Source organism: Cupressus sempervirens, chromosome 8, assembly GCF_028749045.1.
Source record: "Cupressus sempervirens isolate cs-2001-9-10 chromosome 8, ASM2874904v1, whole genome shotgun sequence".
Classification (NCBI taxonomy): domain Eukaryota; kingdom Viridiplantae; phylum Streptophyta; class Pinopsida; order Cupressales; family Cupressaceae; genus Cupressus; species Cupressus sempervirens.
In genome coordinates, this window is record NC_143125.1 from 661,325,358 (window position 1) to 661,341,128 (window position 15,771).

General features: G+C 34.5%; 1 non-coding gene across 1 annotated transcript; it reads left to right on the plus strand.

Annotated features, from left to right (window-relative positions):
• The first annotated feature begins 15,684 nt into the window (after window positions 1-15,684).
• TRNAD-GUC (transfer RNA aspartic acid (anticodon GUC)) lies at window positions 15,685-15,756 on the plus strand. Its single transcript has one exon. It is a non-coding gene; the product is annotated as a tRNA-Asp (tRNA).
• The last annotated feature ends 15 nt before the right edge of the window (window positions 15,757-15,771 follow it).

Below are 15,771 nucleotides of genomic sequence, written 5' to 3' on the forward strand. Positions count from 1 at the left end.
TTATAAATCCTCTATGAATATTAATGATACTTCTTCATCCCTAGAAGAAGCGTCTATTTTTTATTCTTTTACTAAATCCCTTCTAGGGTAACATGCACAAATACTCACTCCATGGTTATACCAGGAAATTGATCCATGGGTGGACACACATACATACACATGCATGTATAAACCATTGACAGGCGCACAAGATTGACTACCAAGCACACAAACCTGCTAGACCATTCAATCTTGTTTTTTGTTTTTAGGATTTGCGATTAGGCACATAAACCTATTAGACCATGCAATCCTTCATCATTGTGATTTGTGATAAGAAACACAAACCTTAATAATCAATCAGTCTCTCTCTTCATGCTTTTATATTGGTGGGACAAAATCATGAGGGATGCAGTCCTTTGTGGTTCTCTTGCCTTTCCTATATGGTCTCTTATGTTTTGTAATAACCTTCCAAATATGGTATTAGTGAGTGACACATTTGTTACAAGCTAGGGATTTTGTTGCACCAAAGATTGACCTATCAATGTCCGATACAATAATTAGACTTATAGAACATAGGAGAAAATTAATCCATGTCACAAATCCCAAAGGGGGAATTGGCGATTAGTCCAACAATCCCCCCTTAGTGTTACCTAAGGAGATTTGAACATATGACCTAGCTCTAATACCATTTTCTATAAGCTAGGGTTTTTGTTGCACCAAAAGATCGACTTGTCAATGCTCGATACAACCACTAGACTTATACAACACAAGAGGCAATTAAGATATGTCATGAATCCCAAAGGGAAACATTGGCAGTTAGTCCAAAAAAAAAATTCTTAGCTAAGTCTCTTTCACTACTTGATTTGGGCTTTGGTAATAACCCTTTTTGTGTCTTTTTGGCTTTTTTTTCTTTTTGTTTTCTTTTGCTTTGTTTTTGTGCTCTTATGCATGGGAAAGGAGTTAGCATCCTAGGTTTAGGGGATTATGTCCTTGAGCTTAGTGGTTTTTTATCTCAATGTGACATTATCTCCCGTATCTCCTTCCTTTACCTAGAGTATGGCTTGCCTTATACTCCTACTAAAGTGGGGGCTAAATGTACCATCTTAAAATGGACGCACTTCATTTTGAGACCTTTTAGCCCTCCTTAGTGTGTTTTTGGTCTCTTTCTCTACTCTCCTCTTCTTTTTTATTCTCCTTCACCATCTCTTTCTTTCAGACATGTTCTTCTATGTGTCATTTTCATACCTTTTTGACCATATCTCATGTTCAGATCACCATCTTCTAGTTTCACCTACACTAGCTCCTAGTACTTTCCATGGTACTCAAGATGGGACCTCCCAAACTAGGCCAACTTAGGTTGACCTAGTCTAGACTAGGTTGACCCAGGTTGACCTAGTCCTCCCAATTTCACCTAGTCCTTGATAGTTCCAGAGCTCGGGGCCTAAAAGGCCTTAGAGGTTAAATTAGTTTGTGACCGTAATTACCTAGTTAGCCTGAGTTGTTTTCCTACCCAAAAACTAGTATAAAAGGTGTCTTGGGGGCTTCATTTTCAGATTTCACTCTCAATTTATTTTCTCTCTACAAGAAATAAAGTATTCAAAATATTCTTCTTCAAGAAAGCATCTTCAAGCATTCAGGTCAAGCATCTCTTTCTTACATCAAGATTCTTCCTTCAAGGTGGTAGTGGAGTTTGGCTCTAAGGAGAAGATTCAACCCCAAACATTTCTTTTTTTTGTTGATTTGTGGGTTGGGAGTGAAAAGGATTACAAATCTATAACCTACAGTTTGCAAACTTTATGGAGTCATCAGACTTCATCATCTTAGTTGCAGGACATCTTCTCAAGTTGACCTAGTCCTTCAGTCTCAGATTCTAAGGTTATTTATGGGTTTTATTCCTGTCATCATTTCATTTTGAGATTTGTGGATGGATATTCAAATACAATAGATCTATAAGTTTTGGAGAGAAAGTACATATTCCTCTACACATTTTGAGGTGAGTCTTCCATATTTTATTTTCTTTCATATCTTTACCCTATATTTGCATCTTAATTAGGATAATTATCTTTACATAATATCTAGATTTAGATTATTTAAGTAATTAGTTCAATTTCACATTCACATTATCCTATTAAGGGCCAAAAGAGAGTGTATTTCCTTGTATTGCATTCCTCTTTAAAATCTAAATTTAGTATTAGGGTATATGCAGGACCATGGTGTGGCAAAAAGTGATGATGTGAAAAAAGTGGAGCTTGGAAATGTCTAAAAGCATTTCAAAATCTGCTCTGACTTTTTTCCACCCATCCTGATACCAAGGCAAAAAGGTTGGACCAAGCCTTTTCGGGTATCCAATCCACTATTGGGTACTCAATACCATATTAGGTATCTAACATCATATTAGGTATTCAATATGAGATCAGATACCCGAAACTTGCAACATGGAATTTTTTTAAAAAAAACTCGAGAGCAATTTTGACCACTTGTGTTTTGGGTTTGTTTATGTTGCTCCATATCGGGTATCAAATTAGGAATGGGTATTAGATACAAGTATTTTATTTTTTGCATTTTTTTATGAATTGAATGAATTTTAATATAAAATAGTTATTTTAAATAGAAATTGTTGAAATTTAGTTTTTTTAATAGAAATTATATTTTACAATTTAATAGGTATGGCTAACCCAAATGATGAAACTGAGCCAAGAAATAATGTTCCTCATAACCCTCCACCAAATGATCCAGGACCCCCTTAGAACCGTCCACCAAATGATCCCCCACCCCCTCAAAACCCTTCTCGAATTGAAGATTTGATATATGAAAATCTCACCGAACTAAGGGTTTTGCAAACCATATATAACAATATACCTACATTGGCTCCCATGTTATATATGTTAAGCAATATAGTAGATAATATTGAAACACTTACCAATGAACAAAATGTTTCTCTTCACTGGTGTGAGAAAATGCATGCCATATTTGATGATGGGTTGGACTATGATGAGGTTGTGGCCCTAAATATAACTAAAGATGATATAGTTAACTTTTTTGTAGACCCAAAAATTGGTAAAATAATAGATGCACAAAGCCCAACTTATCAATTAAATGGTGCACAAATGAGGCTATGTGTGTGAACTTTTGAGATCATTGGTGGATGGTTTTTGACAAAACTCCACACAACAATTTAGAGGTGCCATTCTATTTGATTAAAAAATTGTATGCTGATTTTGTGTTGCACCTCAAGGTGAACTACTAGAGCATGAGGCCTAATATGGGTGTAGAAGGAGGAGCTCCTCAACATAGACCCTTTACCCAGTGGAAGAAAGCTAGCACTTTTTTCCTCCCTACTATCTCCCCCCCTCCTCTAGTTTAGCATCCTAATATCATTGCAGAGGCTAGCTCTTAAACTATTAGAGCCAACATAGATTGAGTAGCCTATTGATATCCTAGGCTAGGTTAGTGTTGCCCCTCTATGTTGATGATGCTAGCCCAAGTTCATCATCGATGAGGTCATCACATTTTTATGTACCCATACTTGCATAACATGCAAGAATATTTGTCTGTGTTCCATAGGTAATATTTTTGAGTATGAGTTTTTATTTGAGGAGGATGATACACTAGAAACATGTACAAAGACTACACACCCTAATGTGAAAGAGAAGGGGCATGTCGAGGCATGTCATCCTACTATTTTTGTATGTGTATACATTTTTTTTGTTATGAAATATGTGATTTAAAGTTAATCTTTATAATAGAGTAATTTCAACCCATATTGACTTATACATGTATGTGATCTTCATTCATGTTTAGTTGATGACTGAGGAGGAGCTTAGATAGGTTGATGGTGTCATGCTCTTGGCTATTTCATTTTTCCTTGAGACATCTATGGTACATTATGTTGTGTTCTCATTATTTTTCTATTTGATATTGAAGCATATATGGTTTCTAATCTTTCTTTTCTCTTACAGGTATCACCTATTAGTGGGGGCAGAGTGTGGGGGGTGAGGCACAACCCATTAATAAGGGAAAGGTAATTAGGCGCTTTTAAAGTGATTAAATATCAATACATTCTTGTAAAATGTTTGTGGTACTAAAATTTAATTACATTCTTTATTGTACAAGGTGTGGCTACTGGTGATGAGTTTAGATAGGTTCGTCATCGCAAGCCTATAGCATTTCCATTCACAGGGAGAGCCTCATCGTATGTATAAATATCATTTATTTGTTATTTTCCATATTTTCATAAACAAATTCAAAATTAATTTCCATGATATTAACAACTAGGCTTTTGTATCTCATAGGAAACACCTAGTGCATAGGAGGCTGGATGTTAGAGTTTTGTATCTTTGCTCACACAACCATTATATCTAGCAAAGGAGTTGACTAAGGTAAGTTGTAGTTTGAATTCTTAATTATATGTTATAAATATAGTATGCTATGAATTATAATGTTATAGTTTAAGTTGTAGATCCCTCTCTCTCTCTCTCTCTCTCTCTCTCTCTCTCTCTCACACACACACACACACACACACACAAGCCACAACCAACCAGGTTCCAAGCATCTTAACACATGAGAGGACTCCTAACCAGCACAAAAGGTTGATGAGAGAGGTATTTATGATGAAAGTTTAATACTATAAATCTTCATTAAAAAAAGAATCATTATGCATTTGAGTACTTTAATGTTAGATATAAAGAGTCAAATAAATTTAGTAGTTTAACTTTGGATTTTCCTTTTTTGTTTATATAGTAGGCATCTAATCCACCTAGTGTAGTGAAGAGGTTGCATTTTGATCATCCACTAGCAGCATATGATAGTATAGTTGTGATAAGATGTGCCATAAGACATTTTGAGATGGCAAACATTGTATACAGAAACATTGATATTGTACACATTTTGATGGCATGATCAACCACATTTTGTATATGGATCTATGTATTTTGATATATATATATTTGCATAATTTTTCTATGGATACATAAAATTCGATATATATTTGTGTAATTTGTCTATGGATACACATATTTTGATATTTTTTTTGTCATTTATGTGCATAATGATATACATATGAATTTAGTATAGTATTGTTGAATTTATCGTGGATTATGAGTATTGTTCATGTTTATGGAATATCATTCATTTTGATCATGTTTGTTATATTTGATTCAAATGCAATAATTTGTGAAGAACATTTTAACAACCTTTATTATCAATTTTGATGAAATGTTTAATTTGAAATTATATCATGTATGTTTAATTTGAAATTATCTCTATAATCCCTTAAGATATCACTATGATTCACCCAACCAAATGCACTTAGAGCACCTTGGAGACTCTTCAGTACGGAGTGGCCTAGAATGTTGGAGGCTCTCCTTGGCTAGAACAATGGTGTCACTATGGTTCACCTATGCATCTAGAGCTAATGGTGTTGATTATTGGATGCCAAGATCAATGGTTTCAAAGTTACACAGTGATGCACCAACAAATCGAGGCACACTACAAGTTTTGGCATCGAGCGAGATCGTTGTGCTAAATCCAAGTGAAATGTGATCTCTTAGAAATGAGATGGTCCATTTTAGGTATTGACATGACAATCTTGTAGTATTTTATATTTCACTGATAGTCCCCACAAGCTCCAAGTTATGACCCTCAGAAGATTGACCTCCAAATGCACTTAGAGCACCTTGGAGACTCTTTAGTACAAGGTGGTCGTGAATGATAGATTCCCTTCATATCTAGAACAAGGGTTTCACTAAGGTTAACCCACCCATCCAAAACTAATGGCACTGACATTTGATGCCAAGATTAGGCAATGATGCACCTATGAACTGAAGCACAGTACAAGTTTTGGCATCAAGCGAGATCGGTATTGTTGAATCCAAATGGAATGTGACCTCTCAAAAATGAGATAAGTTTATTGTAGACCTTGGCATGACTGACCTCTAGAATTCAAAATTTCACTAATAGCCTCCACAAGCTCTCAATTATAACCCTTGGAAGATCGACCTCCAAATGCACTTAGAGCACCTTGGAGACTCTTTGGTATGAGGTGAACATGAATGATGGAGGGTCTTCACAATCAAAAAAGGGTGTCACTAGGCTTTAGCCACCCATCTGAAGCCAATGGCACTAACGATTCGAAGCCAAGATCAATGGTTTCAAAGTTACACAATTATGCACCTATGAATTGATGCACACTATAAGTTTTGGCATCGAGTGAGATCGATGTGCTGAATCAAAATGGAATATGATCTCTTGAAAATGAGATAGGTTATTATAGGCGTCAAAATGATTTTCTTGTAGCATTTGATGTTTCACTAATAGCCCCCATGAGCTTTGAGTTACGACCCTCGAAAGATTGACCTCCAAACACATTTAGAGCACCTTGGAGACTCTTTAGTATGGGATGGTCACAAATGATGGAGGCTCTCTATGGCTAGAAAAAGGGTGTTACTAAGGTTCACCCTCCCATCCAAAGCTGATGACATTGATGATTTGATGCCAAGATCAACGATTTCAAAATTGTGCATTGATGCACCAATGAACCAAGGGACCTTGGAGACTCTTTGGTATGGGGTGGCTACAAACATTGGAGACTTTCCATGGCCAAAATAGGGTTTCACTAGGGTTAGTATTAAGTAAAAAATAATTCAAGCTCCTTCAAGTTTTTGGCATTGGGTACAGTGCAAGTTTGGTGTTAGTATTAATTAAAATCATCATTTTTTAGGTCCCTCCATAAATTACATTAAGTAAAAACATATTTATTTCTTACATTAAATGAACAAGTTTTCATTTACAATATCTCAAGTGTTTCATCATTATTACATCAATATAAAACTACCAAAAATCGTAGTGTCAAAAATATAATATATTGTTCTTCATTATGCTCCTTATTTAATTTTTATCTTCATGCATGGCTACTCTTCATGATGTACCTACATTCCAATATCATAATAATATTAGTAAATAATTTTATTAAACAAGATAATCATTGGTTCACTGAATCATTATGAACAAAAGAACATAATAAGTAAATATATCTAGTCAAGTGTTCTTGTAGGGTCCTCTCTATGTTTTAGGGTCTCCAATAGGGCTTCATGATCAACATTAGTAATAGTAAAAATTTCTTTTACTTTTGGTCTTCCTTGATGTTTCAACAACTTCAAATTTGTTGCTATAATTATAAGATGTGCATATATGAGAATTATTTTCTGCTTTTGATAGTCTTTGAATGCAAGAGTTCCATTCCTTCTAAGCATGTATGTTTGCAACCATGTTCAAGCAACAACAACTAAACCAGTAGGATATGTGAGTCTATTATCATCTGTGATTGGTTGTACAAGCTTTTTTTTACCTCTTACATAATGTGCTAACCAATAATCTAATTTCTCATCATTCTCCTATGGTGCAACCAATGCAAAGACATGTCCTAGATGAAGAAGATATGATAGATGGTTATGCTCAAGTGAACTTTCCATGTCATCATTTCTGATAGAGGATATGATAGACAATGGAGTAAGATAATGTGGAGCCCGTGTGTACACCCACTCACTCAACTCACAGTGATCTCAATCACACTAAAAATAAATAGGACAAAAGCAAGCTAGTTGTCATGTCCAAATGGTCCATGTACTAGAATCGCATTTTTTGTGAGTCTCTAACTGTAACACAATCTGATCTATCACCTATGGACCCTTCCTCAACCAACCAAAAGAACTTGTATATTGTTGAATCAAGAGTCCCCCCTATGATAATTGGACATCCTCTCACAGTGAATCTATGATTAGATAGAATTATGTGTTTTCCTAAGAATAACATATTGACTTCATTTTATTTTGTCAACTCAGGAGCGTAAGCTCGAGAGGGTGGCTACAAAGTATATGCTCTAATTCCTCTTTAAGTCATTACAACTCAAGTAGAAAGGGAATGCTAAAAGAGACTTAAGCTAGGAAAAGAAATGAAATCTTATCTTACAACTTAGAGTAATGCTACAAACAGTAAATCTATTTATGCACCTATGTTGTAGGAATAGTTCATTGATTATGTTATCAATGGCTGCAAGAACAACAAAATTTTACCTTCCAAAGAAAAAAACAAGGAAATGAAATCTATCCTAATAGAGCAATTCACTCACCAAGTGGGCCCCCTTAGATGAGTGATTAGAAAATACAATCAAGATAGAAGATGTAGACTTGAACTTTGTATTATATTCATTCATAGAAAAAGATTACATTTGATTAAAAACAAGATTATATATTGTTGTTATGAAAATCAATTATTCTATCTTTATCTCAGTAAAAACTTGTTTCAAAGCTAAAATAGGGGTTATTTGAAAGAAAACTACAACAACTGCCTACTTTTATGATCACTTCTTATGACCACTTCATCAATGAGGATCAATTACAGATCCATAAAATTTACAATAGAAATATCATTAACCACAATTTAACTCCTCGAAGAATATAGCAAGTTGAGGGAGTTATACTTGTATGATGCCATAATAGAAATCACACAATAATCTACTCATTGTGGTGATTTAGTAATATGGTCGACTTTGACTTAGCACTACAGTGTTGACTTTGAATACATGCGACAAATACCTACAAAACATTGAATGCATACAACTTCCATATACATATATTCATTTCATCATCAATGTTAGAAAAGGTATGATGTTCAAACTATCACTCTTTGCAAATCCTATGGCTACATGAAGGAATCTACCCAATATAGCATGGATGAGAAAACATTTATCAACATGCAATATTCCTTCATTATACCATAGAAATCCATAGATTCAAGAAAACATAGCATATCTAAATAATCTATAGTTCAGTCTTCATGTCTTAACATATCCATAAAAACATAAGTTCATTCACATAAAACTATATAGCCATAAAAGTTTTTGCAGGATAATTGTCTTAAAACAAGATAAAAAAGGATCTCAAAATAATGGTCTTCTAGAGGCTCATCAATAATGTTGAACTACACCAATCAACAATCCTACGAGCATCAAGAAGCTCTGCTCTTGAAATCTTCAATTGCTTCTTAAGTAGAGCTCTCTTCACACAAGCCCCTACTCCATCATGTTCCCTTTTCCTATGGTCGGACTCAAAAAAAATCCAAATATGAGGAACTCCCCTCTCTACGTGCATCCTACACAACCGGTAAAGCATGCAAGCATTTTTGAATCAACCTATGCAATCATCTAACCAAATGATATGTCTATCCATATCAATGTCATGCTCATTTAAGAAATCAAAATAATTCTAGAAACAATGTTGCGCAAACTCATGATAGTGAGATCTATCATCACTCATGTAAAAATGGCACTCTCTAATAATCTTTCGATTATCTTCTATACTATTAGGGGCATGTCTATATGTTATGCCGACAAAAATAGCAATATAAATGGAGTTGTAATACCGAAATTGTGTCTCATTTTGGGGTTACAATGTTTAAGTCTCTACAAAGTCAACAATTGATATAATAGTGCCAATGTGAAAAGTCTCCTTACATGTTCTAAATTGTTGATCCAACCATCGAGACTTGTGACTATGCCTTGCATACTTGTAAAAAAGATTTGTCATGAAATCTAAAATAAAACTAGCCACACTAATTTCTTTTGCAACCAATTCACATCTAGATCCCTCACCTCCACTCTTCAATGTGTATTTCACCATTTCATATTCCATTTTTTTTTTTACTATTGTCCTCCCAAGATCTTGTTCTCACCCCTTATGGAAACATGTGTCAAACTTAGATAAGCCACCACATTTTGAACACTTCTCATTTACAAAAATATTTTTATAAAAGATACAACCATCAACTCTAGGAAATAAAAATTAATCTAGCAAGTCTCTTGATGATTTTGGAAGCCCACTAGCACCACAATTCTCCAACATTTCTTTACTATGAAAAGTAGAATGGATGGAGTGTAATATTTTATGGTGTATAGAAAACTCCACATGATATTTACAGCAATATGTATTTCAAATTTTAAGTGACACATAATAAAATGGCTTTAAGGATTCAAAAGCCCTTTGTGATATATGCAATCTTGGATGACTCTCTCTAAATTCTTTGAACAACATAGTTTGACTTACCTCCAAATAATGTTTATGATGTGGTGTGGGGTCTCTTATGTCAATTCTCAACTTCAACATGTCTTTAACATTGGGTGATACTCTTGAGCTAGAGAGCCAAAACTATATAATTTCTTGTTAGAGTAATTATTTGTTTGCACTTATTAATTAAATCACTTTGATTTAATTAATTAATTTTTCTATTACTCTAGTTTGCTTAAGCTATCTTGTAGGTGCATATAATTAATATTTTATTAATTATATTGTACAACCTAGCTTTTTAGTTTAGGGTTTCTATCTCACCTTTATAAGGATGAGCATTGTACTTTCTTCATTATATCTTATGCATTTTTCATTTGAGAGAAACTTTTCTTCTATCTCCATTTTTTAGCAAAACCCTTGCCTCTTCTCGTCTTTTTCTTCTGTGATAGGTTTTTTCATGCAAGGATTCGAAGGCTTTGTGGATTTGATTGGCTTATTTGCTCAAATCCTACATGGTATCAGAGCCAGATCTGCTGTAGCTTGTTCAGTGTTTCAAGAAAAAGGGAGAACAAGGGTTTGGCAGATCATATCTGGTGTTTTTTCAGGCTTTTTCTGAGAAAACAGGGGGGTCACTGATTTTCAGAGTAGTTTGAGGCCAAACAAACCTCACGGATGGATTCAGAAGGCGTCAAAACCCCCGTTTTGATATAAAATTTGTCCGATTTGGACAACTTTGATCTAGGAGGCAAATTTTTTTTTGTTGAATAGGGCTGTATGGCCCTGGCATGTGGATCGAGGCGAAAAAATAAAAAAATCGCAAAAAAAATTTTCACAGTGGCGTTTAAATCGGCGGCAGTTTACTAACCGCAGCGGAACCATTGGCGGTTACCGCCCAGCGGCTCGCCGCGACACCACCTCAGCTCTGTCGGAGCAATGCCTCCCGCCCTCCTCCGCTGCCTCCTCTGCTCCGTCTCAGCCAGCAAGGGTGGCGGATTTTTTAAAAAGATTTTCTTTTATTATTATTTTTATTTAAAAAATAAATTTTCATGCTTTTTCAAAGGCCTTGTCCGTTTTTCTTCCGTAACTTGAGCATACGGACGTATTTTTTCGATCCGAAAAATGCGTCAGAAAGCTGGTTCTAAGACGGAGATGATGGTATAGGATTTTTAAAGTTTTTCTATAGTTTGGTTGCCTATTTTTGCAGTCAAAGCTGGATGTTCTGTTTTGCACTCTGGGAGGCGTATCTTGAGCATCTGATCTCCGATTTTGGACTTCTTTATATCACTGGAAAGCTCTTTCTATGCTCTTTCCAGTGATGTTGGTTTTTGTTCCAGATTCTATTCCAGGCACATCCTATTCAGTCTTTTGCATTTTCGCATTCTGGTGGATACCTTGATTGTTTCAAGTCCGGAGATCGATTTTGTTGCTTCAGTTGCTTCGTTTTGGGATCTACCTTATGTTGTTTCAGCCTTATGTCTTTTCTGATCATTGTTGATATTCATTGTAAGAATTTTTATGCAACGCACTGAGATAAAGTGCCACTCTTGTGTTTCGGGATCCTTTTCATCATTGTGATTCGTTGTACTCACACTATTATATAAAGTGCCATGGGGGGGATAGTTGTTTGCCGCTTATAGGCCCTCTTTCTCTAATTCCTCATACAGTGTTGATGACACATGCCTTTATTGGTGTTTTGTACCTCACTCTCGATGTGTTTGGCTCCTGTGTTGTAGGAGATTCTTGGCCCATCTTTTCAGCTGCCTGTCACCTCACCTACCTTAAGGGGAGGTTATATTGCTGCTCTATGCTTCTTTGGTTGATGGTTCGTGCCTTCTATTTCCATGGAGGTTCCTTTGGTTGATGGTTTGTGCCTTCTATTTCCATCGAAGTTCTACAGATCAGCATTTTGACAGAGTTTTGCGGTTCTTCATGCTTCAATGATTCTCTTTTGATCTCTTTGTTCCTTCTTCTGGAACATTCTTTGCTATCTCTTTTTGGAGTAGGGTTTTTCCCATGTGGTTTTCTCTATTTCTCCTCTTTATAGAGATTTTGTTGTAATTGGGTACCTAATCAGGCCTTGTTGCCGGGACCCAATTCTACTTTCATAGCTGTGCTAGGTTAGCTTACCTCCTGAGCTTCGCTTAAGGGGGGGTGTTAGAGTAATTATTTGTTTGCACTTATTAATTAAATCACTTTGATTTAATTAATTAATTTGCCTATTACTCTAGTTTGCTTAAGCTATCTTGTAGGTGCATATAATTAATATTTTATTAACTATATTGTGCAACCTAGCTTTTTAGTTTAGGGTTTCTATCTCACCTTTATAAGGATGAGCATTGTACTTTCTTCATTATCTCTTATGCATTTTTCATTTGAGAGCAACTTTTCTTCTATCTCCATTTTTTAGCAAAACCCTTGCCTCTTCTCATCTTTTTCTTCTGTGATAGGTTTTTGCATGCAGGAATTCGAAGGCTTTGTGGATTTGATTGGCTTATTTGCTTAAATCCTACATTTCTTGCTTCACATCATTGGATAGCTTCTTATCAAAATATGGAAGTCTCCCACCAAAAGCCCATGTTTCATTTTGAAGAGGATCATCAATTATCTCTCACCTACTAAGTGCTCTTCTCAAAGTAATATGATTTAGGTTCAAGTCAATACAAGTTTGTCTCGTATATCTACCCTTTCTCAAATGATGACTTACCAAAGAGGTTTTGATAACCTTTTGAGTAGCTCTCTTATCCTTCTCCCTACTATTTTTTCCAATGCTATTGAGAGCACTGAAAAGATTATTCAAAATAGTGGCATTTCTTTCCATTTTTTATTGACAAGAATCTTCAACTTAGAAAGCATAGGTGTCATCTTTTGCATCTTTAATAAGTGCATAAAAGGTTGACATTGCTCCACCACTATCTTGTTGCCAAAAAACATCTTATTTAGTATTGAAGCCCATAATCGAATGATTCTTTGTGATTTTTTCTCTTCCAAATTGGTAATAATTGTTTCATCAGTTTCACTTATCGATTTTCATGTTCTAGGACCTTCATGTTGATTATAATTAGTAGATATGTAACATTCTTGTGCATTTTCATTTTCAACATGGTCAGTCATGGCATTTACATTATGAACTAGTAAATTTTCATTCTCCAAACTTTCAATCCCAGCATTATCATTATCAATTGATACATTTTCATTCCCCAACTGAATATATTCATTTTTTGACTTTGTTATTTCACCTTCAATCAATACATCATCAACTTGATTCAGATTTAACATACCTTGTCTCTTCTTTCAGTGATTTACCATGTCGCTTTTCCTATATGTTGCAATTTCTTCATTCAATACCTTCCTTTTGTATTTAGCCTTTTGATGACTATTGCTCCTCATTTAGAAAACAATATTGGACATCTAACCAAATCTTGTACCAACCTTTTCGATCATATGGGCCCCAAACAATCTTTTTTCTCCAAACTCGTGAAAATGGCCCAAAAAAATGTGATTGTTGGGTATACAGTGACACAGAATACTTTGGAAAAAGTATATTAGTATTTCGAGTACCCAATCCCATATCGGGTATCTAATATTATCAAGTATCTAATTCAAGATCATATACCTAATTAGATATCAGGTACCTAAAATGATCAGCCAAATTTTGGAGGGAAATCAAAATTTGGCAAGTGTGGCAATCAACAACTAAATTGTATATTATCATCTATTAGTATTTATTAGTATATTATTATTATTGAATATAACATAGTAATACATATGATTATTATTATTATATAATCTAGTAATATATTATTATTGTATTAAAATATATAGTCATATATTATTATTATATAATATAGTAATGTATTATTATTATTAAATATAATATAGTGGAATGGGTCAAAAGGGGTCATAGGTTATCCTATGACCCCCTTCGACCTATTTCATTCATTTGAATGGGTTGAAAGGATAACCTATGACACCTTTGAACACATTTCATGACAACATGTGTCCCTAGGGGTCCTAGGACCCCTAGTGACCTACTTCATTTGTTCAAATGGGTCAAAAGGGGTCATAGGATAACCTATGATCCCTTTTGATGCATTTCATGATAACATGCATCCCTAGGGGTCCTAGGACCCCTAGGGACCTATTTCATTTGTTCGAATGGATTTAAAAAGATCATAGGATAAACTACGACCCCTTTTGACACATTTCATGAGGCACCTATTTCATTTGTTTGAATGGGTCGAAAGGGGTCATAGGACAACATATGACCCCTTTCAATGCATTTAATAACATGTGTCTCTAGGGGTAGGACCCCTAGGGACATATTTCATTCATTCCAATGGGTCGAAAGGGATCCTAGCACAACATGTGTCCCTAGGGGTCCTAGGACGCCTGGGGAACTATTTCCATTGTGTTAAATGAAATGAACTTGTATGTTTTAATCATTTAAGAATAGCACTTTCAGTTTTAAAATGAATGTGTTGTAAGTGATGAGTTTATTAGGGAATATCTTTCATCATTTTTTCCCCTTCTATCTAATTTAGATTAGGGAATAAATTCAGTGAGGTCTTACTTTAATTTAGAATGCATCTCCTTTTGTATGTGTTGATTTAATGTAAATTCACTTAGCATGAATGCCTCAAGTATTTACTTGCATAATCAAGGATGAGACTGGTAAGCTTTCCATCTTTGTTGAAACCGAGGAAAGGTAGTTCCCCTTCTTTCATTGGTTGGAATCAAGATGTTTGGTCTAAATATCTTATTCTTTGATTCAGATTTGTACATTTCTACTAAGAGCTTTTTAGTTTCTTATATTGGAAATGTTATGGATAAGATTTATCACTAGGAATGAATATTTCTATAAAAGAAGCGCGTGTTTACTAATCAGTTTGGTAAGGAAGTATGTGTGGTTTATAGCATTTGCAAGACAAAGGATACCGATTGAAGAAATTAGAACAAGAGCATAATAGGGAAGATTCAATAGACAATCAAAAGAATCAACATTGTACTTGTATTCCATCTTATTGACAAAGCTTGTAATATGAGGAAATGTAATCCTTAATAATATGAGATATTCATAAAATATCATAAACTTGAAAATTTCTTCTTTATTTTTTATGTTAGACGGAAGGCTTTTTCCACTTGACTCTTTCTTATGGGTGCCATCGATTATAATATAGATTTATTAATAAAATAAGTTGTTCATAACTCTTTACGAAAAAACATCATTAAATAAATTTTAAAAATTATCATTCTTTCTTATGTTTCTAATTGATTGATTGACCAATTAAAAATAAACCTTGTACTACTTAAAATGTATTATATTAATCTTCATTTCTTTTATATATTTCTATTTTTGAGAATCAAGGAAATTTTAGATAAACACAATAATATTTCAATGACTAGTAAATAGAAATTTTGACAAAAGGAATTTTATATAAATTTTAGTATCAAATATAAAAATCCAAAATTTCGAACTAACGAATTTTATATACGCCTATCAGTTGGAAGGCAAACAATGTGAGTGCCACTTATTAGGTAGAAACGTCAAAACTTGTTGCTCCCATGGGGAAATGGTAGACTTTAAATTTTCAATTTACACACCATTATAAATAATATAAAAAATTTCTGTATATGAAAAATAAGAAAAGTCGTTGTAGTATAGTGGTGAGTATTCCCGCCTGTCACGCGGGTGACCCGGGTTCGATCCCCGGCAACGGCGATGTTTTTGTCCGTC